Genomic DNA, 25,739 nt, shown 5'->3' with positions numbered 1-25,739 from the left:
ATTTGTCGATTTTACAATTTTACATCACAAAGTCCATTTACGTTTAAATGTTATTGTGAAGTAGTTTCACCAAATGTTGGGTTAATGTGTGTGTGTGTGTGTGTGTGTGTGTGTTGGGTTAATCCGCGCCGTAATTGGATTGTTTCGCATTATTTAAGCATGGGCATTAAATAAACTGCTTCTTATTTTAGTTTTCTTCAAACACAAATAAATAAAACCGGCCAAGTGCGAGTCCGGCTCGCGCACGAAGGGTTTCGTACCATTATCTATACAACATTAGACATTAGCAAAAAAACGGCAAAAAATCGAGCCCGCCTTGAATATTTATTTTAATTTAATTATTTACACACAAATATCGCGCCTTATTAACGTTACCGCATCGAAGCCACTTTTAGCAAGTTTAGGTTTTAAGTTTGACAAAAACGGTACAATAGTGACAGGTTGCTAGCTTGTCGCCTACGGTATACCTTAACCCACCCTTAACCTATATCCTCAGTCGCCTCTTACGACATCCACGGAAGAAATAAAGAGGTGTAATTCTAACCGGACACCACACGGGGTCTTAATTATTTATTTTTAAAATAATTATACATCTAAAGATTCTGTGAATATTTCAAGCGTCTATCTGTTTTATTAATATGAAGCAAAAAAAACGGCAAAACAATCACGTTTGTTGTATGGGAGCCCCCCTTAAATATTTATTTTATTCTATTTTAGTATTTTTGGTATTTGTTCTTATAGCGGCCACAGTAATACATAATCTGTGAAAATTTCAAGTGTCTAACTATTACAACTCAAGAGATAGAGCCCTGTGACAGACGGACGGACAGACAGACAGACAGCGGAGCGGGGTTCCGTTGGCACCCTTTGGGTACGGAACCCTAAAAACTAAGCTTCGTCATATTTTAAAATAGCTTTGTTGTGCTAAGTTTTAAAAGTTTTGCTTATTTGTTAAATCCTACAAAAGTTAACAATCACAGATCTGTATTTTTTATATCCCATCTAAACTATATGTATGTACTACTTGCTGTAATGCTGTAATGTGCCCAGGGGAGACATAAACCTCAACTATCGACATTAGCACAAGTTTCCTCGATCAGACTGATCTAATATATAGCTAACTTAAAACAGTTATTTAAATCAAATTGAACCACATTTTTAATTGTAATGGTTGTAATCCATACATTATTATTGAGAATTATCATCAAACCTTTATTATAAATGAGTTAGAAAAAAAGGGAGAAAGAGCCCGTTAATATTTGAACTCATATTAAATACCGACGCGACGCTAACCTACTTTACTAGCCTACTGCGTTAAGGAAAACGAATTTCAAATGCCAAAGTCAACTTAACTCAATATGAAAGATAACAACGAAACATTTGTTAGTCAGCGGCCTTTGTCTCGCCGTTCGTGAGCTAACTCAAGCTTTTGAATTCCGCCGCTTCAGACGTTCGCTGAAAAGGCGCACAACACGTTAGGTACGGCGATACCCCCGCGCGAAACTTGCACACTTGCGGCTCACGCGGCTTACTTTAAGTTATCCTCGCCACTCTGTCGGTTATTAGCCTCCACGCGAACGTGTTTCAAACGCTAATTCAGACTAAGACTTGGTTAACACTCGTTCTATCTTGTCTCAATTATTTGGCTTTAAAGTCATCCATCCTGCTCAAAACGAAGTCTTTCACATAAAGCTGCTTAATATCGTCGATTCTGTAATGTTTCGTGCAAAGGTCAGATAGAACATTGTAAAAAATCAGCGCACAACATAAAATTCAATTCTGCGCGCGTCGGCGATTCCGCAATGAATTCAACAATAATTAGAGTTGGTGCGGGAGAGCGCTCGCGAAGCTTACCGGCGGATGTCACAAATCCTAGCCAAGGGCCGGGGCGTGTAATGCAAATAACTGTGTTTACCTGGCCCCACCCGCCGCACGCTGCCGCGCCAATGTTGCGCGATTCATAATAACGGCTTTTATTTCCGTAACTAGCTGCGACGCTCTCATTTTGTCGGTTAACGCGCATTGTGACACCGCAGCGAAACGAATGCCGCCCCGTAATGGAGTTTTTCGACTCGGCTTTTTTTTTCGTTTCTCGTTACAGAATGTGATTATTATGTAACTAGAATAGCTAAGCTGAAGAATTCTAAATACCACCAGGGTAATAATATGTTTGAACTCTGGATCTGGGATATTACAACTAAACTTTACACATTTGCGACGAGATATTTGCCTGACTGTTAATTTATTTGGACCTCGAGTCTCAAGTTCCTTAGTGAATTAGTATATCTGAGCCTAATATTGTGGTTATTATTTATCGTCCCATTTATTTTCTGGAACAACTATTCTGCGGGTTGGGTGACGTGCAAATCATGACACCCTCGACTAACGCGTACAACCTTGAAGCAGGTAGGGTTGCTAACAATATTCATTTACGTACTAACGAGTAAATTTATTTATAATGATATAATATCTAGTGGTGCCCAAGGCATACATAAATAATAACATCTTACGAGCAATAACGGTGCCATAATGAATTGTAATTGTATACATGTATTAGGTTTAAATTAGCTTTATCACGTGGATGTATGTTACGTGGGTACAAGTTAAAATTAAATAAAATATTAAGGAGATAAGTTGTAACATTATATACCGCAGATTTTCAAATCCAATTTGCGGACTATTTTTCGACCACTGGTTTCAGATTGAGCTAACTTACTCGTATGTAAATTTGATAGTGGAATTTAGTTGGTCCGGCGCCGGGATCGTCTCCGTAGGAGGGAACTCTTCAGCGGTTTATAGTATTGACTTTAAAGTTAGTACGGATATGTCATTTGGATGTCAATCCAAGTATAATCAACAAAAAGTACAGACAGCACAAAAGGGTTGCGTCAAAAATGAATATTTATTATTTATAATAGAAAATTTGTACAAAAAAAACATTCATGAGTTTACGGCCCTTTACGAATGGGGCTGTAGGATTTGAATACCTACTTCCGGTACTTTTTAAACAGTAGACGACAAACTCACTTCTATATAATGAGTTTACAGATGAGTAAGTATGAACCTGTGAATATAGTTCAACGTATACGAGCTCCAAACTTCAATTTAAAGCAAACTCAGCAAGAAGCCACGTTTAAGGGCTATTGCGAGTTTAACATTGCTATAATTTGCCGGGCATATTGGAAAACTTGTAATTGGCTTAGTTTTATATTCGCGCAGCAGTGTGTGCGGGGAAACTTAAATAATATCATTTAGGACAGGAATTGATGTTAAGCAGCGAAACTCCATTTTCTAAATCTTTTAAATTAAATTTGTAGTAAGGATTTTTGTAATACATATATTTTTAATGTAAAAAAGACTAAGGGGCTGTTTCACCATCCATTTATTAGTGTTAACTGGCGGTCAGGTGTGATGCCGTCTCTATTTGTTTTGTTCAAATAGACAGAGACGGCATCACATTTAACCGTCGGTTAACGCTAATCAATGGATGGTGAAACAGCCCCTTAGAATTCGTGTCGTGTATCGTGCGCCCGCGTGAAGAAAACAATTTTCCGGGATAAAAACTATTCTAACGGGTGATAACAATAGTACATTGTTGTAGAGGCTGGAAAGTAAGCAATAGATGAACGAGTTAGTTTGAAGGCGATCTGAAGGAATTCGATATACGAGTTCGAGTTCATCTATTGCACTTTTGGCCGAGACTAAACATTGTGCTTTTCACGACCACTGCGAGGAAATAAAAAACATTTATTACAAAACAAACATTTACAATTCAAAGATTGCGTTGCTCCCGCCGTGTGACACTCTTAACCGGCTCGGATAATACTGACATGGAAATACCGACCCGAATTTTCTTGTACACGTTTATAGAAAGAAACTTTGCAAGATTATTCAATTTCATTCAATTACAATTCCTTTATATTATAGACACAACCTGATGCTATAGCCAAGGTCGTCTGTTCATGTGGGAACTCCTCATAGGTCGATAGCTCTGTTACGTAATTTTACAGTCAGGTACGTTCAGTTTTGATGATACACATGACTTAATGAAAGACCGAAACAGCTATAAAGATAAAAAAAAACAGTTAACTTTCTATAGTATTTACTTATTATTATCTCGCGGGAATTATCTAATTTAATTACTATCGTCTACGAAGTTGCGGTCAAAAGAAACAGAACAGGAGCTCAAAGTTGGTATAAATTATGATTATGTAGGTAGATTTTATTAATTCGAAAATATGCATCATCTGTCTGAAACGTCTGTCTGCATTTGTATTTTTATGTTGATAATCCTAATAAAAATCAATCTAAACACAAAAAAAATCGTAGAATTTAAATGTATGTATGTTACCCCAAATTTAACGCGAGCGAAGCCGCGGGAAAAAGCTAGTTTGATATAAATTTCAGCTTGATACCTCCACGCGTTCCCGAGAAAAAGGGTCTTGACAGATAGACAGACAGACGGACAAAAAGTGATCCTATAAGGGTTTCGTTTTTTCCTTTTGAGGTACGGAACCCCAAAAATTCAAGCATTTTGTGCATATTATGCGTTTAAGAAAAAAAGCACCTCATAAATGACGCATTCGCATTGGTCAATTTAACTTCACATGCAGCAGACAATTACTTTTTCATCACACTTGCTCGTCAATGACGTTATTCCATGCCTGTATACTAAAAGACAATGGCCTCAATTGTTCCCGCGGGAACTATGGATTTACGTATAGTTTTCCTCCCCAAGGGAGTTATGACTTTAGTTTTTAAAAGTTATTAGGTACGTCATTTCAGACTAAAGAGATTTCAAGTCAGCTAACGTTTTATTTACATCTTTAAATCTTAGATATAACCTAATTTTACACCATATAAATTGGTCACGCTTCATGAAACGTCGTTATTTTAAAATTCAAAGTTTATATCAAATTGTTTTGCAATAATTTTTAGTAAATATTTTTTTAGCATGTTGGAATACTTGGAATAATATGGTCGTTAGACCATTCGAATGCTAAACTAAACACGGTTCTTAGTATTATCTATGGTAGACGACTGGAAAAAGTGACAATCAGGGGGGCTACCACGAAATTCCAAGTTCATATCATTTTCCTGACGGTAATATTACTTAATACGAGAGTGAGAGGGACGGTACGATACGAACTTCGAATTTTGTAGTAGCCCCCTGTATTGGCGGGTAGCCATATTTTATTCAGTTGTTTTCTTAGCGTCTTGCTTTTGGTGAGCTGTGAAGTGTTTGGACACAAAATAATTAAATTTTTTGCATTTTTTTCCTCGCAATGTGATGAAAATCATTGTGTGTATCACGCATGGGCCGTAAGTGATTACAAACTCGGGTCATTAAAAGCCCTCCGCCTTCGGCGTCGGGCTTCTAATACACTCTTGTTGGTAATCCCCTTCTTACACCCCGCAATGCACAATGTACTATTGATTGGTCCGATTGTCGGTCGTTTCATCACGCCGGGAATAAAATTCTGAAATATATTCTAAAAAGTCTTATCGTACTATAAAATACATATATTGTACGACCTGTTACCGTAACGTGTTACATTGTTGTCGTGTTTTATGAGCCATAAATGGGTCAGCTGTTAAATGTACGTATAATATAGGCAGTTTTGGGTACTGGATTTAGGTTATCTATGGCAACATTTTCGAGCATTGTCGTGCAAAAAAATGAGAGTCGTTTTCAGGAATAAAAAAAATATTTTCTGTGAGGTAAAAAAGAATAGTACATTGTGTCTTAAGGGCGGTAAATAAGGAATTACGAACGAGAGTCTATTAGAGATGTTTTAATGAGTCGATGTTCGTAATTCTAGTACCGCCCGTGCGACATACAATGTTTTACATCACATTTGCGAGTAAAACTGTATATTTGTAAAAGAAAAACTAATATTTTTTCAAAAATGGCTGCAACACGCCATGCAGTAACAAAGTCATTTACCGACCTTGGGCTTCATGACATGAAAATAAGTACGGGCAATGACTCATTTACCGACCACGGGTTTCATGACAAGCTCATTAAGGGCGAGGGTTTTATTTGGGGGGTTGCAACCAAGGTAGCCTGCATGTTACGACACTGTTTACGAGCAAGTGTGATGAAAAAGATATTTAGTGTTTATTTTGCAATTTATACTAGGTTTATTATTTACAAAACTATTTATGAATATTACAAAAAGGCCCGTGATCAGCAGCAGTTCAACAAAGCTTAGGCGTAATCCCAGAACAAGACCGTTGGAGCCGTCCATTTCACAAATTTTTAACTCTTCTTATTAGCTCAGGGCACAATTTTCAGCTCACCAGTTGTTCTTGTATACTAAAGAGCTCAAATACCCGAAAAAATCTTCATTCGGCCGACATTGTGGAAGATTTGTAGGGTTGCGGATTTATGGCACAAATGGAATAGTACACAAAATGAACGATTTGCCTTTGTAATTTCGGGTCATTCATTCCATTTCATTTCATTTATTTATTCAAAAATAATATAGGTACAGTCACCAGCACCATATCTGACACAAAAAGCGTGCATAAATATCTGATAAGAGTCTATTTCAAGGGCCGGAAGGACGTGTCAGATATTAATGCAGGTGACTGTACATTGTGTTTGAAATCATAACGGGTGCTAGACAAATATGCATAAGAATAATAGAACACATACAATATCATAACATAATCAATTCAAGCCAATTAAGAAAAAAAAAATTTTTTTTCTTGCAGGGACAATGTCGCATAATGGTCGATTTTCTGGTGCTTTCTTCTTTTTCCGGTATTCTATACCTATCTTTTTCAAAGATCGGCAAATGTACGGTTGAGAACATTTTAATTTTTGTGTGGCATCACGTTGGCTCATCGAATCTTTACTGTCAAAGTGCTATGAAGCACTTGCTAAGTAGTAAGAGGAAGTCCTCTTGGTCATTTTCTTGGCTGGGCGAATGCTACCACTTTTACGAGCTGGAGAGCCAAGGATGTCAGAATTCTGTAAATAGTAGAAAATGGTACATTTTCTTAATTAAATGTGCATGTACTGCATCCCCAAGTTTAAATTTGAACTATAAAAATGTTTTCCTAAAGCTTCTCGTTTCAACGCCATTTTTGCAAATATGTATTAGATTAGAACATGAAAAAAAAATTAAACAAGGGGTTGCAATTACACCTTAAACAAACTTTTTTCCTTAGGGGGCGTCCATAAATTACGTGAGACATTTATTTATTTTTTGACTCCCCCACCCTCCCTGGTGAGATTTCGTAAGATTTCCTTAACTCCCTCCCCCCTCCCCAAATCTCACGTGAGATTTTTTGAAATGTGTTTTGGCTGTAAACCCGTTGGATTTAAAAAAGAAGAATACAAAAAAAAATGTTCTACATATCAATTTTATTTACGAGTAGCAAAGACTAATTTGTGATTTGAGAATATTGCCGCAGTTTAAAATCACTGTGATTAAATTAAATAATTTCAACTTAAATTAATAAACTTTACTTTCACGCAATATTACACGGTTTTCTGTTGAAAAAAAAATTACGTGATATTAGTCAAAACCCCCCCTCTACCCCAAGTGAGATTTGAAAAGATTTTACTTGACCCCCTCCCCCCCTTTATGACCTCACGTAATTAATGGACGCCCCCTTAGGTCTTTAGTTTTACCTGAAAGCTTGGTAAATACTTTATTGAATCAGGCGTTACTTTGCGGAGGTCCATATCAATGAACTAAAATAATTTCCTTGCTCACCCGCGACCTTACGATAGCTAAGCTTATGCAAAATATGCGTGTTCATGCAGTTCCCACACTACTAGTAGTGTGGTGGTGGTGATAGATGGGTTTGTGTGATTTGTGTGTGTTCTTACAGTGTGGTGGTGGAGGAACTGCATGAACACGCATATTTTGCATAAGCTTAGCTATCGTAAGGTCGCGGGTGAGCAAGGAAATTATTTTAGTTCCTTGGTAAATACGTTCTCATTTTTTATTTATTTATTTATTTAAGGAACAGTTTCAACTCACAAATATATACCACCTATTGTAATTGTCACCCGTTATGTTCTTCCCAGGTAGGATATCAAACTATCTCCATACGCTTATAATATTAGTTAGGATGAATGTACTCGTAAGTGGTAACCAACTTAAACTTACACTTTAAACTTAATTGAAATTGTTCTCTTTAATAGATGTTCGAAGTTCTTCGTGTAGGTAATAAATATCTGATTCAGCTGACTCATTTCAGAAGCTTCACAGTACTGGTTCTAAAATAAAACAAGTATTTGCATGCGGTAATGCTTGCCATAAAACTGTTAGCTCTCGCGCCGCAGCATTGCCCAAGCGTATTACATTTGTTTTAAATTTGTATTTACTGTCCGGTCCTCTCACTTTATCGTCTTGCTACAAAACATACTTATTATATTTTTTTGTTGTTTATCCATGGCTTTTAATCCTTAGGTCTGAAGTTACCAAGACGTCGAGTGTTCAAAACAACGATTTGTTGACTAACCTAATCTAATCTTTTAACTGTTTTGTTTCAGATTTTGGCCCGGAGTCATATCATTGTAAAGGAGCTCGCTTAAAAGTAGGTGTTTTTTTTTCCTCATAAACCTTACATACAATAATAACGCTAATAAGCCCTAAAATTGCCCCCCGCAAGACCGATGCTTTTTACATATTTTTGTCCGGCTGAAAATTTATTTCGTATTTTAATATCTTGCCGTGTCTGCGTGTCATATTTTTCATGATTACTCTCTTGGCAAAATACCAAGATCTTTTCCGCTTTATCTTTCGTAAGTTTTGCTCAGCAAAATGGCTCAAGATTCCTCGATTTTGTACAGGTATTTTTTCTAGGTAATTTCGAGCTTTAGGCCCTGGAGTCCAACAGAGTAGGTATTTAATATTTATTTTTGTAAGTCGCCAAATACCTGCCAATTGAAGTAAAATTTAACTTAAAAATATAAAACGGCTCTTCATTACTGCCTAATTCAATATTTCAACATTCATAAATTATAACAGCGTTAACTTTAAAATCATCCAAACATTTTTTTCCGCTAGACGTTCTATTTGTTTTCAATTGTCTGAATGAGTGAAGGTCACCATGCGGGTTCGTATTGTTTTTGTTGTGCACACATACCCGGAGCTCAGCTTATTTCCCGAGAAGTACAAGCCATTGTCCAGGGCTTCCGAGGCGGTCGGCATTAATAAATGCCAGATTGCCTCTCCACTCGACGTCAAGCCTACATACCTGTGGCACTGTTGTACCTCCATTTGGTCTCTGTTAATATTACAAACTCCTGTATCACGCATTCGCACTCGGTTCGATATCACTCCGAACTAAATTGCAGTGTACACATTGATCCACTGACACTAAGGCTAAAGCGTGTAAGCTCTATTATGACTATGTTTACGGGAGATTAAGCTGACTTAGAGTCAAGCAGTATTAACGGTGTTTCGATAAGTTATCCTAACCCAATTATATTATATGAACCCCGCAACTCCTATAACAATGTAAATTTACTAGTTGTAATTAAATTAATAAAACGTTGCTTAGTTTTACTTCATCTTTGCATGTTTATTGCTTACTTATCTTTATGCCGGCAACTTAATACGTTTCAGAGTTCAATTAGATCAAAGTACCTATCGATATCACAATCGGTCTGTTCTATGTTTCAACATTCTTTAAGCAATTTGATTTTGAAAATGTATTCGGCAACATAATAATTTGTCTATAACAGATGAAATGGTTGCGGGCGGGAACAACCCCAGCTCGTTTCGGTATTCTTTGGGGTAAAACAGTATCCTATATTTATTATCCACGGGCCGTTAGAGTTTTACGAGCTTTAGAGGTGGTCCGGGAACAAAATTCTATCTTCCAACACCACAATCCAAAGGTTGTAGTGTGCCATTCCCAACTTTTATACACCTAAAAGCTAAAACAATATTCCTCGGCATGCATTTAATGGCGAATCCAATATTTAGTCATCTTAATTCAATACAACCGGTACCGACACATGAATAAAACTACTTAGTCAGCGAACTTAGTCATGAATAATCAATGCCGCAACGGCAAAAGATATATATTGGTAGTCGCAATATTTCTCTTTAAGAAGACAAAGAGATGTCATCTTCGAAACTATATCAATGGACGCTGAAACCCTAAAGCCTCTTACGGTAGTTCATGTCCTCACTTGGCAGAAAAGTGGAAGTAACATGAAGAGAACTTTACTTTCCACTCGGGGTACAGTCGTACTTACCTTGTCTGGAAAGGGATCAAACTGCGGTGCATTCACCGCAATGTTTTATGCAGTCTTGCAGCCGGGGTCTGTGTAAGCGGCTCGGAATCACTTCTACTCCCTGTCAGAGAAACACCGCTTTTCCTGCCTATACGTAGATTCTCTAAGTTAATAGGAGCATTTCAATCCAGCTAGCTTTCACATACATGCTTGCTATTAAGTTTATTAAGATACTGGTGACTAGAAAGGAGGTTTTACCTACCGCATGCGTCAAAAGATAAACTGTGCTTCTATAACTTGCTGTATTTTTTCCTTGTCTGATGAGCAGAATAATACTAGGTCGTGCTACGGCGTAGCGAATCCTACGCTTGAAAAACTCATAGCACCTTTTCCATATCATCATCAGACATCATCATCCCAGCCTATATACGTCCCACTGCAGGGCACAGGCCTCCTCTCGGAATGAGAGGGCTTGGGAAGTAGTTCCCACGCGGGCCCAGTGCGGATTGGGAACTTCACACGCACCGTTGAATTGCTTTGCAGGTTTGTTGTGCAGATTTCCTCATGATGTTTTCCTTCACCGTAAAGCTCGTGGTAAATTTCAAATGTATTTCCGCACATGAATTTCGAAAAAGTCATGCGAGCCTGGGTTTGAACCCTTTCCATAGAAACTAACCTAATACTAGATATATATATATATTCATAATTTATATTTTTGTTTCGCAAGCGTTAAAGCGTTTGTAACCATCAGAATATTATAAGTATGCTACGTATATTTATTTCAACACTTAAAGGGAAACAATACGCAAAGTTGGGCTCGCTAAAAAAATATCCAGTATAATGTTTACAGACAGGTTGCGTTGGTTAATCGCATCTAATTTCCTTCGTGTCGGTCGTTGTAGTGCCTAGGAAGCACAAATGAGATTGCGGGTTGACGTGTCATTCCGGTACACGGCGCGGGGCGCGAGTTAAGCAGCGTTTCCACCAGGGATTTGCGAGGAATATGTTTTTCATTAACCAATAGAAACGCTTCATTTACCTCGCCTCGCTCCGCTCACCTGTTTCCACCAGATGTGCTGTGCGAGGATGTGTAAAAGCGTTTCAATTGATTAATGAAAAACACATCCCTCGCATCACATCCTCGCACATTATTGGTGGAAACGCTGCTTTACACCGCAGCGAGGCTGCTACTCGGCGCTCGCTCATACGCAATGTATGGAAACATACACTTTTCTGCGTCAATGTCTGACAATCTAATATGAGATCTTCTTTGATTTGGTTTAGGCACATTGTTGTGTGAAGCGACACGGCAATACAAAGGTTAATTTCAATCTTTTGCAATTATAAAAATTTTATATTTCGAGGAAAACTGTAACTAAATGATTATAATTTTATAAACAAAACAATTGAATATCCTTAATATCTTTCTTTGATCGTTCAGCAGTTGATGACTCGTCATTTGTCTCCGCTGAAACGAGATAACGAATAGCTAGTTAGATTAATAAGTAAGTAATGTGAATATATTGGTACTCTTTTCAGAACAGGGAAGCACATTGATGTCTTTTCAGACCTCCTTGTTAGTTGAGAAAATTCATTGATATACCAGGGCCGGGTTGGCACATTTGAAATACAAGTTTTAAACAAGTTCCTATCAAATGAATATGTCGCTAAAGTTGAGCATTCAAATAATTTATGTAATCAGGCGTTACTTTGTGTAGGTCCATATCAATGAAGTTAAAGAATTTCTTTGCTCACCCGCGACCTTAAGGACCTTATTCGAAATTATTTTAGTTCATTGAACATTCAAGTTGACAGACACGACTATTGGCATTATTGTTTTATGACATGCAAACGATTATCAACTTTAGGGTGGTAGACCACATATTTGGCTGATGGTACAAAGTATTTCGCTGTAATGTAACTTTTCATACTCGTATTTCGAAAAGCCCCTGATTGATCTGGAAATTAGAGAACGGAAAGTGTTCGATCGCTGATGTTTTCAAAAGAGGACACCAACTTTAGTATTTTTAATGGTGTCTGCACTTTATACGCGGGTCGATCGAACAAGATCGATTATTTAGAGACAAAATTGCTTACCTGACATACGAAATTTTGAAGGAATGAATGAAGCTGTTAATAATAAATTTACCTGTCTGTTACAATATGTCAGTTGTGATATAGTTATACCAATCGAGCTCGGCAATTTTCAGGCTTCCATATACCCGAAGGGTGGCAAACGGAAATCTATTAATATCGCTACAATGTCTATCTATTTGTCACATGGCTGTATTTCAAGAAACGAAATAGACAACTGAAATTTATAGATAATGTGTATTTTTATTGTAGCTACAATAACAAATATTAAAAATAATAATTAGGGGGGTCCCATTTAACCGATATAAAATGCCCATATGCTGCATACATTTTTCCTTAAAGCAGGGTTCTGCTAATATTGAATTTTTGTAGATACGAACGTCAAATTTTTAGATACCTACAAATTCGTACGAAACTCTCGGAGTCCGGCTCGCACTTATCTGGTTTTTAACCCCCGACGCAATAAGAGGGGTGTTATAAGTTTGACCGCTATGTGTGTGTCTGTCTGTCGTACCGTAGCTCCTAAACGGGTGGACCGATTTGAATGCGGTTTTTTTTATTTGAAAGCAGGTTTTCTAGCGATGGTTCATGTCTACATGTTTTATCAAAATCGGTTCAGCCGTTTCAAGATCATCAGCTCTTTTGTTCGCTGCGGTAGGAATCTTAGATGCATAACGGGTATTTACTTTACTTCCAAACATATTTGGGACCTAAAATTTGAAACACCCATATATGCTATTTAACTACGCAAGATAATGGAATTCTCGGCCTGATGCTGCAGCCAGGATATTCAGAACACTAGTAGGTAAACTCTTAATAAAACATTCGTATTCGTTTCGATCAGTATTTGATTCTACATACAATGCAATGGTGGCAACAAGATGAGCTGATGCTGCAGCCAGGATATCCAACACACTAGTAGGTACACTTTAAAAAAATATATAGATCAAATTTTAAAAATGTTCATGATTCAAACCAAAATAAAAATAAAAACGCCCGAAAAAAAAACCCCGCTAAAAAGGACAACTAAAAAGTAAAAAATAATTTAAAAATACTTTAAAAAATACAATATATGTACCTTAGTTTCCTGTTAACCTTAGCGGTTCCCCGACCATGACGACGCTTAGTTAAAAAATATTACTAGGTACTTATACTAAATTAACTTAGGTTAATTTTGCGGGAAATCAGCATAGTTCCCGCGGGATAGGGATAAACGAATTCTTCCCAGATGAAGTTTCGGGCAACATCTAGGTAGTGCATAATTATTTTTTACTTTTTAGTTGTTTTATTGTAAGACGTCACAGCTTTTTGTTCTCATCTTTGTTCACAATTACTCGAGTTACAAGTTTGAAAGGTTAAAGAGTAACCCCCTTATTCATAAACGACAATCAAACCTATTTTAGTTAAAATGCCGCTAAAATTCGTTTGTCCTTATCTGTCACTTCGACATTTGTATTTGTTAGAAAGGGACAAAGCATTTTTGTTAGTTAACATAGGCTTGTTAAGTTTTATGAATAAGGGGGTAAGGGTTTAGTTAGGTATTATCGTTAGTATGTCATGTCATTCATAATCTCTCTACTAAGAACTAATGATTTGACATTTAGGGGCTGTTCCACCAACCATAATTTCAGCTGAACATGTAGTCAATGTCCAACTTGCAAACTAGTGTTGTTGAAGTTTTTTTGCACATTAAGGGGCTGTTTCACCATCCATTGATTAGTGTTAACTGACGGTTAAATGTGATGCCGTCTTTATTTGTTTTGTTCGAATAGACGGAGACGGTATCACATTTAATCGTCATTTAACACTAATCAATGGATGGTGAAACAGCCCCTTAATGTGCAAAAAAACTTCAACAACACTAGTTTGCAAGTTGGACAGTGACTACATGTTCAGCTGAAATTATGGTTGCCCAATCATAAAACTTGATTAATACATAATTTATTGAATCAGGCGTTACTTTACGGAGGTCTATATCAATGAACTAAAATAAACAGTAAATAAATAAAAATCAAGTTAGTTTTGAAGGACGGTTAAAAAGTTTATTAATAATTTGTGGGTAGTTTTGTTTTGTTTCATAAAACGTATGTGGGTACTTGGGGAGTTACAGTGACAAGTTAAAACGGTGGTTGTGGTTCGTTAGTCTAACAACTGGTAGCATGGTGTACGGTTGTGTCACTCTGAAGATGAGCTCTGGTTGAGTTCGAAACGCGTCAGTGTAGTGTGGTGGTGGTGATAGATGGGTTTGTGTGATTTGTGTGTGTTCTTACAGTGTGGAGGTGGAGGAACTGCATTAACACGCATATTTTGCATAAGCTTAGCTATCGTAAGGTCGCGGGTGAGCAAGGAAATTATTTTAGTTCATTGATTAATACACTTGGAAGCTGTTCACAAACTCGAAATAGACCGAACAAACATTGGGCGACTGTACTCTGAACACCTAATAGCAACCGCTGTAACAGCCCATAGTCTTTAATTGAATATGCTCTCACTTTAGCGAGCTTTACAGTAAGCGAAAGTCAATTTAGTTAAATCGCAATGAACGGCTTTTCGAACGAATAGAGGTCCTTTATCGCGTTTCACGCAAGTTTCCTCGGGCCGCTCTCTACTTACACGATTAATTTGAGTCGATAAATCCGCATTAAAAGCGGGGGCCGGACCCAGCCAACCGCGCCGCTCTCTGTAAGTAGCCGCCATTCCGACCTTTTTGTTCTCGTTCCGCTCTCTTCTCCACACTTCCACCGGACTATTTATTTATCTATTAACGTTTTTCTACACACAAAAGTGCGCAACCTTATCTGGAAGGAAATTGGTAGAGTCAGAGTGGTGGTTTGATTCGAGCAGCCAGTTGATGGGCGGCGGCGGTACCGCGTCGGCGTCGCCGTCCGTACGTCACTAGCCACCGAGACAGACAGGCAGCGTGCGCGGCGCCTGCGAGCCCATTCCACGTCTGCCCGATGCGGAACGCTCGATAAACTTATAAAAACGCCTTCTACCCATTTAATTTTATATCCTCGCTTAAGCGTTGCTATTGGCAGATTTCTTTCTTTTATAGGCCCCGTCATTAACTGTATCGTGCGTTTATTATTTTGTGCTTGTTTTTAAGCTCAATTTGCTCGTTAATCCCTACAGTTTCCTTAAATCCAGCCTTCCTAACAAAGATTTTCATTACTTGCTTATACAAATAAGGTCCTTTACATTTTAACATAGACTCCCTATGAAACATTATTATTTAGTATTCCAAATATAAGTAATTCTTATTATTTAGCTGATACGGCTAAATAGAGCGTTATAAGAACCAACACTGCAAGATTTCATATCTTGTTCAGTGTAATGTTAAAGCCTACAAACAAGCATGTGGGTCACCTGCTGGTAAGGTAAGTGATGAACATCTACAGCACCATTGGGATTACTGACCTGATGCGATTCCGGCTTTGCAAGAAACGGTACATTCGCCTTTTAAGGACACCCATGCCGTACGTAGTGTGATGTATTATATTTTTTTTTTAATTAACTGCAATCTTTTTACCTTGCTACTCCGCTACTACATGTGCACAACAGCTATGTCTGTGCGACAATAGTATTTTATGCAACTGTATCATAATTAGGGCCATTGAGACACTCATGCGTATCTATTATGACATTCGACTTCGCCTCATGTCATAAACTCGCACTCGTGTCTCAATGGCTGAAAAAAATAAAAACTTTACCGGTATTATCTAATGGCCAACAGCCATTCCGTTTCATTTACTAAATTTAATTTTATTTGTTAAATCGACTTTATATACATTAATTTAATTATGTTTACATATACAATTATTGAATAATGAATACTTACATAACGGCCAATAAATGAATTTACAGTTATTATTAAATTTTAATATTTCAACATTATTTAATTTGCCTGTATTCGAAAAAGTTCCCGAGTCCATTCTAAGGTTGTAATTTGTGAAATCAAAACAGCGGGATTTGTTTTAATGTTTTTTATCTGTGAGAATGTGTGATTTTGGTGAATTAAGTGATGCAGATATGATGACGCCGCCAGAAATAAAACAGGCGGCAATGGAAGTGAACAGTAATTTGCTACCTTTAAAATTGAAAAATTAATTTATTGTCCGTTACGTAAGTATTCATTATTTATTTATTGTTTATGTTTGAGCTCGTAGAAAAAGTAATGTTTTCAACTATTCATAGTCAGCCATTGAGACACTCATGCGTATCTATTGTGACATTCGGCTTCGCCTCATGTCATAAACTCACACTCGTGTCTCAATTGCCCTTATTATGATACAGTTGCATAAAATAAAAGAGAGAAAGAAAGAAAATAATTTATTAATAACAGCAATGACACATTAAGTTTAGGAAAAATAACAATGAGAAGTATTGTAGTAGCCCTAAACTTACTCATATTATTTTTCACAACATTAAACAGACTAGTTTTCATTTTTGTTTTTAGCTATTCATTATATGTAATGGGAGAGCGGGCTCTATGTAGTGGTGTAGTGGAGGAGAAAGGTAAAAACATTGTAGTCCATTAATATAGTCTTCCTTAAAGTGACTCCTGAATCAATTTTAATGGTTTTTTTTTTTCATATAAAGATCCAATTAGTTTTAGTCATACCAGTATAAACCGGTAGGTAATTAAAAAAAATAGAAACAAACTTTTTAGTTATCATTTTACTCCTAATACTCCAAATTTTATTATCTTTAAGCGCACCTAATATTGAATAACAATAAACGTACGCATTCATAAACACGCCAAGCCTTTAACTGAGGGAAGTAATATTGATACAAAATATTTATGACTTCATGTGATAAAGTTTATGTTGCGGTAAGAGTTTTATTTCTATCGCGAATCATTTGTATTTTAAATTCAGAGACTCATTCATGGCCAACAAATGTATCTTTAGTACATTATTTTATTTCGACCAAGTAAGTGTTTTACCATTTTTATGACAGTAACTACATTAGAGTGAATTCAATAAATATAAGTGAAAAACGAATCCTTTGGTTGATGTTTTATGTCATTCCTCACCTTACGTCGGTAAAGGAACTTCTTCCTTAGGACTGTTTCTAATCAATCTGCACTTTGCTTTCTTACATAAAAAATCTTTTTCCGATATTCGTAACTGAAAAGCTCGAAGTTACGTTATCCATGTCTGCGTTTAAAATATTTTCACAACTTTCCGACACTCGCGAACTTGTAATTAGCTATATAAAACTTCAAAAATGCTTTGCCATTTGTCAGGGCACGTACAGAAAGTTGTATGCACAGCGAATTGTGTGATATAATTCGGTGGAAATATTCGTATTTTCCCTTTGGCGAGACGTTATCGCGGGTGGCCCTCTCAACGCCGAGCAGGCGCGGGGCGGGCGCGGGCGCACCCCGCCGGGACTTAATTTGTTGCTCTCCTGGCGCCTCGCATCTCACTTTCAAACGGCGTAACGCGACCTTACCAGTCTCCCCTTTCTGATGCCGTGTGTAGTCCTCGTGTTCACCCTCCACAGAACTACATCGCACTGTTACAAATATCGGTTCCACTTTACATTTTTTCATGCAGGTTGTGCTTGTTTTTTAGCGTCTTTATCCTATTAAATACATTGCCTCTTCTTACACCTTCTGAACGTCTACGGCGGGTAGTGAAGATTCATCCTTTGAACACCAAATATACATTATTGCAATGGAGTTGCTTAAGTCTAAGATTTAGCAACGAAATTGGCCAACCTTTCAACTTAATGTGGCTCAGCTAGGGCTCAGCGTATTTAAGACTGATGTGACATCAATCTTCGATCTGTGTAGGCACTGTAAAGTGGTATTCGATGCTAACGCAAAGTTAGATGCGGGCTCGCCTTATTGAAAGTTTAATGCGGCGACGATCCGTGTCGCGCTTGGAGCACGACAATCTAATCACAATGCTATAAAGGAGTGCACCGTAAAATATTTATGGGGACCGGAGCAGGCACGGCTCGTACCCGCTCTACCGCGGGCCATGCTGTCTCGACTCGACCGACATTATTAAACAGTTTTTCCAAAGTTGTTATGTCAAACAATAGGTACTATTTCAGCCGTCGTTGTTTGTTAAAATACAAAGTTAACCTTGCCTAAGATTGCAACTGTTTACAGCTTAATTTTTAAGTAAGAACCGTTTAACGGAACGCTGTGGCCGCTGAATATGATTAAATTTTACATAAGACTTCATGAGCCGAGAGCTCAATTAACGAAGTCCGGGGACTGACGGCCACGCAGCTCGTTATACATCCCGCGCAAATTGGCGCTGACCACTGCCTGTAACGATAATGACGTCCTGCGAGTAGTATTTACCGTATGTCTGCATAACCTAACCTAACTCATCTCATGGGAAGTTCTAAAAGCCACTTTATGGGATTGAGTTCCGCATTTGGCAGTCACGCAAAATTCTGTGGTTTTTGCATCGCATAAACAACAACCCGCACACGTGTGCCCAACCGAGTATCGATTGATTTAACTTAAAATGCATAGTTTTCAGGCGTCATGTCGATTAGTTTCCGCCAAAATTTTCCGCTGCGGGCGCTTGGCAGCCGCACGCTGTGGTGCGCCACAATCACCCTATCAGATTACTTGGTTTAAGTGAATGATTCCATGTTGCAACTAATAATATTTTTAAAATCAATTCTATTATTATAGTCATATCTCATTTGCTATATACCCAGTACTATACTTGGGTAAATTCACATTATCGTTCCAACTTGATCAACTACTAAACCTTTTTGAAAGCTCACAGTGGTAGGTAGTCGATGAAAGGTTCACGCTAGTAGATCACTAAAGATTGTAAAGCGAATCGGTTCACATACATTATAATAAAACAATAGTCGACTTTACCTTTCTGATGATGTACCTAGTCATTTTAATAGGTGGCATTACAGACTGACTTGTTAAGCAACTGATTCGGTTCAATAACAGTATATTGAAAATACGGAGAAATCCTTACGTTACGAGTGTGTTCCTTTTGCTATCGGATATGTGATAAATCACAGAATAATGCGTTCTCCTCCGCGCTTCAAGTCTCGCTCCTAATGTCTTCTTAATGCTGTATGGAGTTGTCACATTGCACATTCCCAGCTTTCAGCTGTCCTTAGTTTTGGTATGAAAAATAGACTGGCACCAAATGCAGTTTAAGCAACAATTCTTTTTCACTTTAGTTTTACGTAAGTAGATAATTATACAGGATGTAACATTTAGATCGGTCACTATAGGCAAGTCTGTAACCATAAGACATACTTACAAAAATCTGTTAGGTACTAGGATCCATGTCAGTGATTTTAGTACTTGTACTTTACTCGGCTCGGGAATCGAACCCAATCGTATTGAAAAATAAAACCCTCTCTTCCGGTTCTGTTATGGCGCATTTTATGCACTTTTTGAAATGACTTGTAAATTTTTTCAGAGTAAGACATTTAAAACACATATAATTTTTACATTGCACCTTAATAGTATTACAACGCCGCTTCATTCTTTAAGTGCATAGAGTTTGTCAAGTATGAAAGCTCCATTTGAACGAGTTTTTTTTTGCGCGCTTTGCCGCTGCCGGCTCGCTGCGCTTCTTTTGTTCCTCGAACGTGATCTGGCCGAGATGAAGCCCACCGACGTTATTGCTCCGTTCCTCGCTTCAATCAATCTAGTTTGTTTCTACTCGTCACACTTTTGTTCTTTTTTGCCTATTAACATCAATGAAATGATGTTCCGCTTTGACGTAGGTATTTTTTTTTTCCACCTGAGATCGGGAAATTCCCGCACCCATTTGTTTTCCTGGCGTTAAAGACGTAAACACATTACATTTTTGAGCTATTCTCTTCGCTGCCATATCTCATGGTTCCATAAGGCTTCGCTTCCAATATAACGCCTCGAGATGACAAACGGCTTGCAGTCAAATGTGACGTAAATATTTCTGAAACAGAATTTTATACCATGAAATGTGATTCTATTTCTCGTATTACATGTACTGTTGGGGCCTCAGTGACGGGAAAATCTTCAAATTCTTGCTTTAGGCAGAGAAAGCCTTTGGAAAGATCGATGTAAACTCACGCTCGCCTCGTACAAAAGAGATTGAAAAGTTTGTCAGAGCTTAGAATTGTTCTTTCTGCGTCCCTAAGTTCAAACAGCCCTAACCAGACCAAACCATAAATTATTGCCGTCGAAAAGTTTTAAAGCTATTATATATAACTCTAATCCACAGGTATAAATTATCTAATGCGCTATGTAGAGAAATTGCAGATAACTGAGATTATTGTCATGCTTTTACTTTTTCTACTAACCTTCAGTGCCTTTAACGTTGTCATATTCACGTTAATAAAATCAGGCATGAAATATATCAACTGTGAAGGCATCCTTTATTTATTACAACAATGTTTTAGTAGATATATTTATTTAATGAGAATACAGATACACCTAGAGCAGACGCGTATTAACATTTCACATTTTCAGTGAGAGGCAACAGATCTGTTAGTAGGCGAAGTGCGCTGGATGGATGGAGCAGTTATCTGCGTATCGCTTGGTTACGCCCGTTGTGGCCGCCATGTTTATTTTTAGTCTCGCATGTACATTCACTATTGCGATGAAATTTACAGCGATCGGCTCTCGCCCTGCTCGGCGTCGGTCGGCTTGGCTCACCGCTCGCCGGACTCCTCCGATACTAGCATACTAGCGTCCGAATGACAAGCTACCGCTATTTCAAAAATGTCTGCTATTTTACGCGAGACTTCCCGCCCGATCGATGAGCAATAATTCTTTTGTCGAACAGATAGGATTTTTATAAGTTTACTTTTATTGCTTGTTAACAATTAGAAACGATGTACCAGTTTCAAAAACAATAATTAGTAAGTAAGTATATAGCAAGTAATTAGTCTCGATTTTCTTTTTTCGTTGCTTTGTGAAATGTGACGTATCGTTCTTTCTTTTCTTTTAATACAACTGATTGATTTAATTTTTGAAACATACCACAGCAGGAACCTAAAAAAACAATGTGAAACTTCTGCTACAGAAAAAGTATTGGCCGATTTTTGAGGGTTACACGCGTGTCGCTGCAGTTAATACCCTTGTTCGTCAAAATACCATTACCCACGACGGGTCCCCCTGTCAAGCTGAGATTTAGCGTAACTTAGTGACTGATTAGCAATTTCTGTTTGCTGGCGGGCGCGACAGGTGGTCGGGGTAGCAGGAGGGGGCGCCTGACCCGCGGCCTCTTTCCTGATTGATGACCGCGACTTGCTACGCTCTGACACTTTGACTCGGCATCTTATGTCTGCACTACGATGCTCACATTTCGCTTACAATGTTTCAAACTATGCTTTAAAAGTTATAGTTTCCGCTAAACGAACTTAATGACCAACGTTTGAAAGTAATGCATAAATCCATTTCATATTTAGAAGAGCGAATAAGTTGAGCCACTGTAAATTTTGGAGCGCGCAATGTCTGACTTGAAACAGCTAGTCTTACGTCTTATGTCAAAGCACAATCAATTGTGCCTACGGAGCGGTCCCACACTCCGCGGCCGCGGTCTAATAACCCGAGGTCGAGTCAAAAGCTCATGCATATTCACGGTTTGACCAGCGGTTCATCTGTAACGGTCGTGTGACCGGTTGTTTGGGCTCATTGTTGCATGTATCCATATGGCAGCGAGACGCTCCGCGACTTATCCTGCGCCAGCGCCATCCGCTACCAACGCCGTATGCACATAATTGCTACAATATGCTGTTGAGTCATCAATGATATTTTAATTTTATGCGATTTGATTATTTTTCTGCTAACCAAGTAATACTTGCTACTACTTACTTGACCTTCATGCTTTTTTGCTTGCCGACTATGTTTTCTGTGTGAAAATACACACACACATACACACACAACACGTATTTGTTTTAATAACTAATAATAGTCCCACTATTAAGAACTACTTTTTTCGCAAATTTGCATTGCATCGCTTTTTATGACGGCGCGGCGTGTTATTAATATTACAAAGATCGGGTCAGTTCTAACGCCGCTGGTAGACATTTATATTATAATTAGGTGCCAGTAACAGCACGACCGGCCCGGGTGCATGCGTGATTCAAAAGTAGGTACCAAAGTTTTTCATCACTACGAATAATACAAAAATACAAAATATTTTATTGGTCTCATTTTTTTTTACATTTTACAAAGGTTGGGACCTCCCATTAAGCATAAAAATGCTTGTGTCAGGAGAGCCCGGTCTTCCACAACATTACATGAATAATATAACATTATTTTAATATAAACATAGTGTAGGCGACTTCTCCCTTCCCGTCACAGATTTTTAAAGCATTTTAATTTCGGTAAATCAATTCACAGCTGTTTAAACTGAAGGACTACGAATATAAAGTAGGTGTAACTTTTCCCGTTTTTATCGTTATAAGGTGAATCAAAGTTGCAGATAAGCTTCAGGTCGGTATTCATTTGATTGAAATCTGGTTTGCCACAGATTTCCGATATCCATTCGTAGCAAAACAATCGGCACCGCGTCAGACAAATCGATTCAGTTACGTCTATTTGTACATGCTGGTATTTGAATTGAAACGAAACCGATCTATTAGCAGCTACTACTTTTTTATTCTACGTATTTGATTTACAGTTAATAATAATAACACATTTTAACCATTACTGAAAATTATGTACCTATAGCATTAATATTTGACTTGATTCACTGAATAGAATAGAATGACTTTTATTTAGCAATAAAGTTACACAGTGCAAAAAAAAATACAAAAATACACATTTGAGTAAATGTAACTACAAGATGATATAGAAAGCATGTTGTTAAAATACTGTTGTTGAACGTATAAAAATGTAACATAATGCCGCACGCCACCTTCTCTCCGCGCGATTTCATCTTGGCCAGCAGTAAAATAAAGATGGTGCAGTAATGCATTTTACATTTTGAAGGATCATTAAACTGCGCATTACACGGCCCGGCCCGTCGAGAGGCAATTAAAAAAGAACTGTTAAAACGAAGCTCGTAAAAATGAAGTCGTGTTCTCAACTGATTAAAAAGTCTTCTCTAATCTTAGCGCACGTCCAATTTTTGATCAAATTTCTTATCGCGACGACCTTTTAGCTTTTGGTACTCTTTATCGTTGGCCTTAAATTGATAGGTGAGTACAATACAATAAGTGAATACAAATAGAGTGTACTACACTGTGAAAGTAATGTATGCCTAAAGTAAAATTTTCAACATGGATTTCACTCCGCGGGCTGGTTGCTGTCATGATTTATCAATTAACATAGAAACTCCATCGGCTTTCAGGTGAATGTCAATTAATGTCAAACTCGGAAGGACTTCGTCCGCAGAGAGCATGCTCCGGTTCTCCAGACCTATTCCGAGAAATTTGATAAATTATGGTAGAAAACGACAAATGGCAGCCCATTTAGCTTTTCAGCGCTCTTACTGGCGAGCTTTATAAACTGGAATATATATAGTTATATTAATAAAGCCACACGCAATGTGCACATGATTTTAAGACGATTTAAGCACAAACAACTCACTTTAACAAAATAAGTACAAACTTCATTCGCGATAATGCTCTTGCGATAACTCACTAACATACTACTGCTGCTTTAATGCTGTTACCTACTGTCCTTTACGATGTTTTCTTATGACAGTACCTACTCATTCTTCAATCATGTTCTAAGTTAACATCTGTAGTAACAATTGATTCTTGATCTCGACTCTAGAGCCATTTTACAGGATGCTCGAAAAAAAACTTGCAACACTACTTATAATTATTGGAAAGAAAAATGTACATGCTCCATAGGTAAATATACTTCACAAAACAATCCGGTCTAGGCTACTTGTTTTTTTTTCCTTTTTTGTTCAGAATAATTCGAAATGGATAAAAACATTGTTTATGAATAAAATGCGGTTGGTCGCAATATGATTAGTGGCTCGTAAATAAAAGCAAACTACATCCAGATAAGTATTTTCATTGTTCGCCGTGACCTCTTTCGTTAGAACTTGAGTATTAAAAGTACCTAGGTAATTGGTCCCTAAAAGCTCGGTCAGACTCTGTTCACAGACACATATTTCCTGTTGCGAAACATCTTGTCGGAACGTCGCGAAATCAACAACTATTTATTACACGACACGATGTGATACTTGCTCGATTATGAAATAACATTTGTGGTTACAATGATATCGCTTTGTACATATTTAGAAACCTGCGCAGGTCGCTGCAGTGCTATTTAATACGCGACCTGTTTGTGGCCACTCTGTCGCTTACAACTCGTTGCTGATAGCGGCTGATAATCAACCTGTCTCATACTTTTCGCAAAATTGATTGTGCTTGACGTAATTGCGAGTAATTTTCAATTACTGCTAGTCCCCGTAGCTGTGCAGCAGATGAACAGACGCAGTATATCCCACCGCCTACTTAAAGTTCAAACCCGACAATCTTAATTAACAATTTAATTAGGTATCTTTTATCGTCTCCCCCGTCACGGTTACGGATTTAATTTGTACGTAATTTCATAATGGGACCACACTCCATGGTCGTTACCTGTATCAGGGTACAAATCTTGCTGAGGAATATTTTTCATAATTATCCACGGGTAAGCCGGGGTTTATTAAAATTTTACATATTTACATTGGCGTTATTGTTTTAAAGAGTTAACCTGCAAATTACGAACTGGCTAAGGTTATAATTGCATATAAGTAGGTCATACTCGTATAAAATTGTATATTCAACAATCTTTCGTATTTTATATTCCTTGTCGAAAATACAGTAAAAAGGTCCCTCATGTGCAAGTAAATATTGAACCACTTCTTCATTTCCGAGCTTCCGCCTAACGAGGACGCGTGCGACAAGTCCAATAAATAGGTCAAGTGACCTAGCCTAGCCTTTTCTAAAGAATATTACCTTCTGCTTATATGAAAAAAAAAAAACTTAAAATGAAAATTTTATTACCGTTTTTTTCTTTCTTTCAAGTACAACTACCTATAGGATCAAGGGAACGCAATACGTACCTATAAAAAGTGAAAAACTCTTATCCTGTCGTGAGTAAAGAACAATTCGGGCCGCAATAACCTACGTCGCTACGTTACAATTGTCAAAGTCAAATGAAGTGCATTATTTATTTTTCACGTGATAAAAGTAATTACAGCAAATTTATATTTAATATAGACGAAAAATAATTTTAAAGCAATTTAAGTATATCGAAACTATTTCTGATTTAAAAAACAAACACACCCAGATATACTCACTGAACTTTTTGATCTGGCGCTATAAATTATTGGATCAGTCGAATTTATAACATTAATTAATAATCGCAATGACATAATTGTATGGACCGTCGGCGCGTTTTCGACTCGCTGACCGGGATATTGGCGCGCCGGAGGAACAATCACACACGCCCGCCTAATTGAAGTCCAATGTCGTGCAGGCCGCCCACGGT

At 37.7% G+C, this 25,739-nt stretch overlaps 1 protein-coding gene across 14 annotated transcripts in view; it reads left to right on the top strand.

The window, feature by feature from the left end:
- mbl (splicing regulator muscleblind) overlaps window positions 1-25,739 on the top strand; it is a 358,429-nt gene that overhangs the window by 249,330 nt on the left and 83,360 nt on the right. For all 14 annotated transcript variants that reach the window (XR_012451241.1, XR_012451242.1, XR_012451243.1 and 11 more), the window contains one exon: window positions 8,516-8,559. The gene's annotated coding sequence lies outside the window, so the exon portion shown is untranslated. The remainder of the gene's footprint in view (window positions 1-8,515; window positions 8,560-25,739) is intronic.

Source organism: Choristoneura fumiferana, chromosome 3 (assembly GCF_025370935.1).
Source record: "Choristoneura fumiferana chromosome 3, NRCan_CFum_1, whole genome shotgun sequence".
Classification (NCBI taxonomy): domain Eukaryota; kingdom Metazoa; phylum Arthropoda; class Insecta; order Lepidoptera; family Tortricidae; genus Choristoneura; species Choristoneura fumiferana.
Note: the sequence above shows the minus strand (reverse complement) of the source record. Positions and strands in the feature narration are given on the sequence as shown.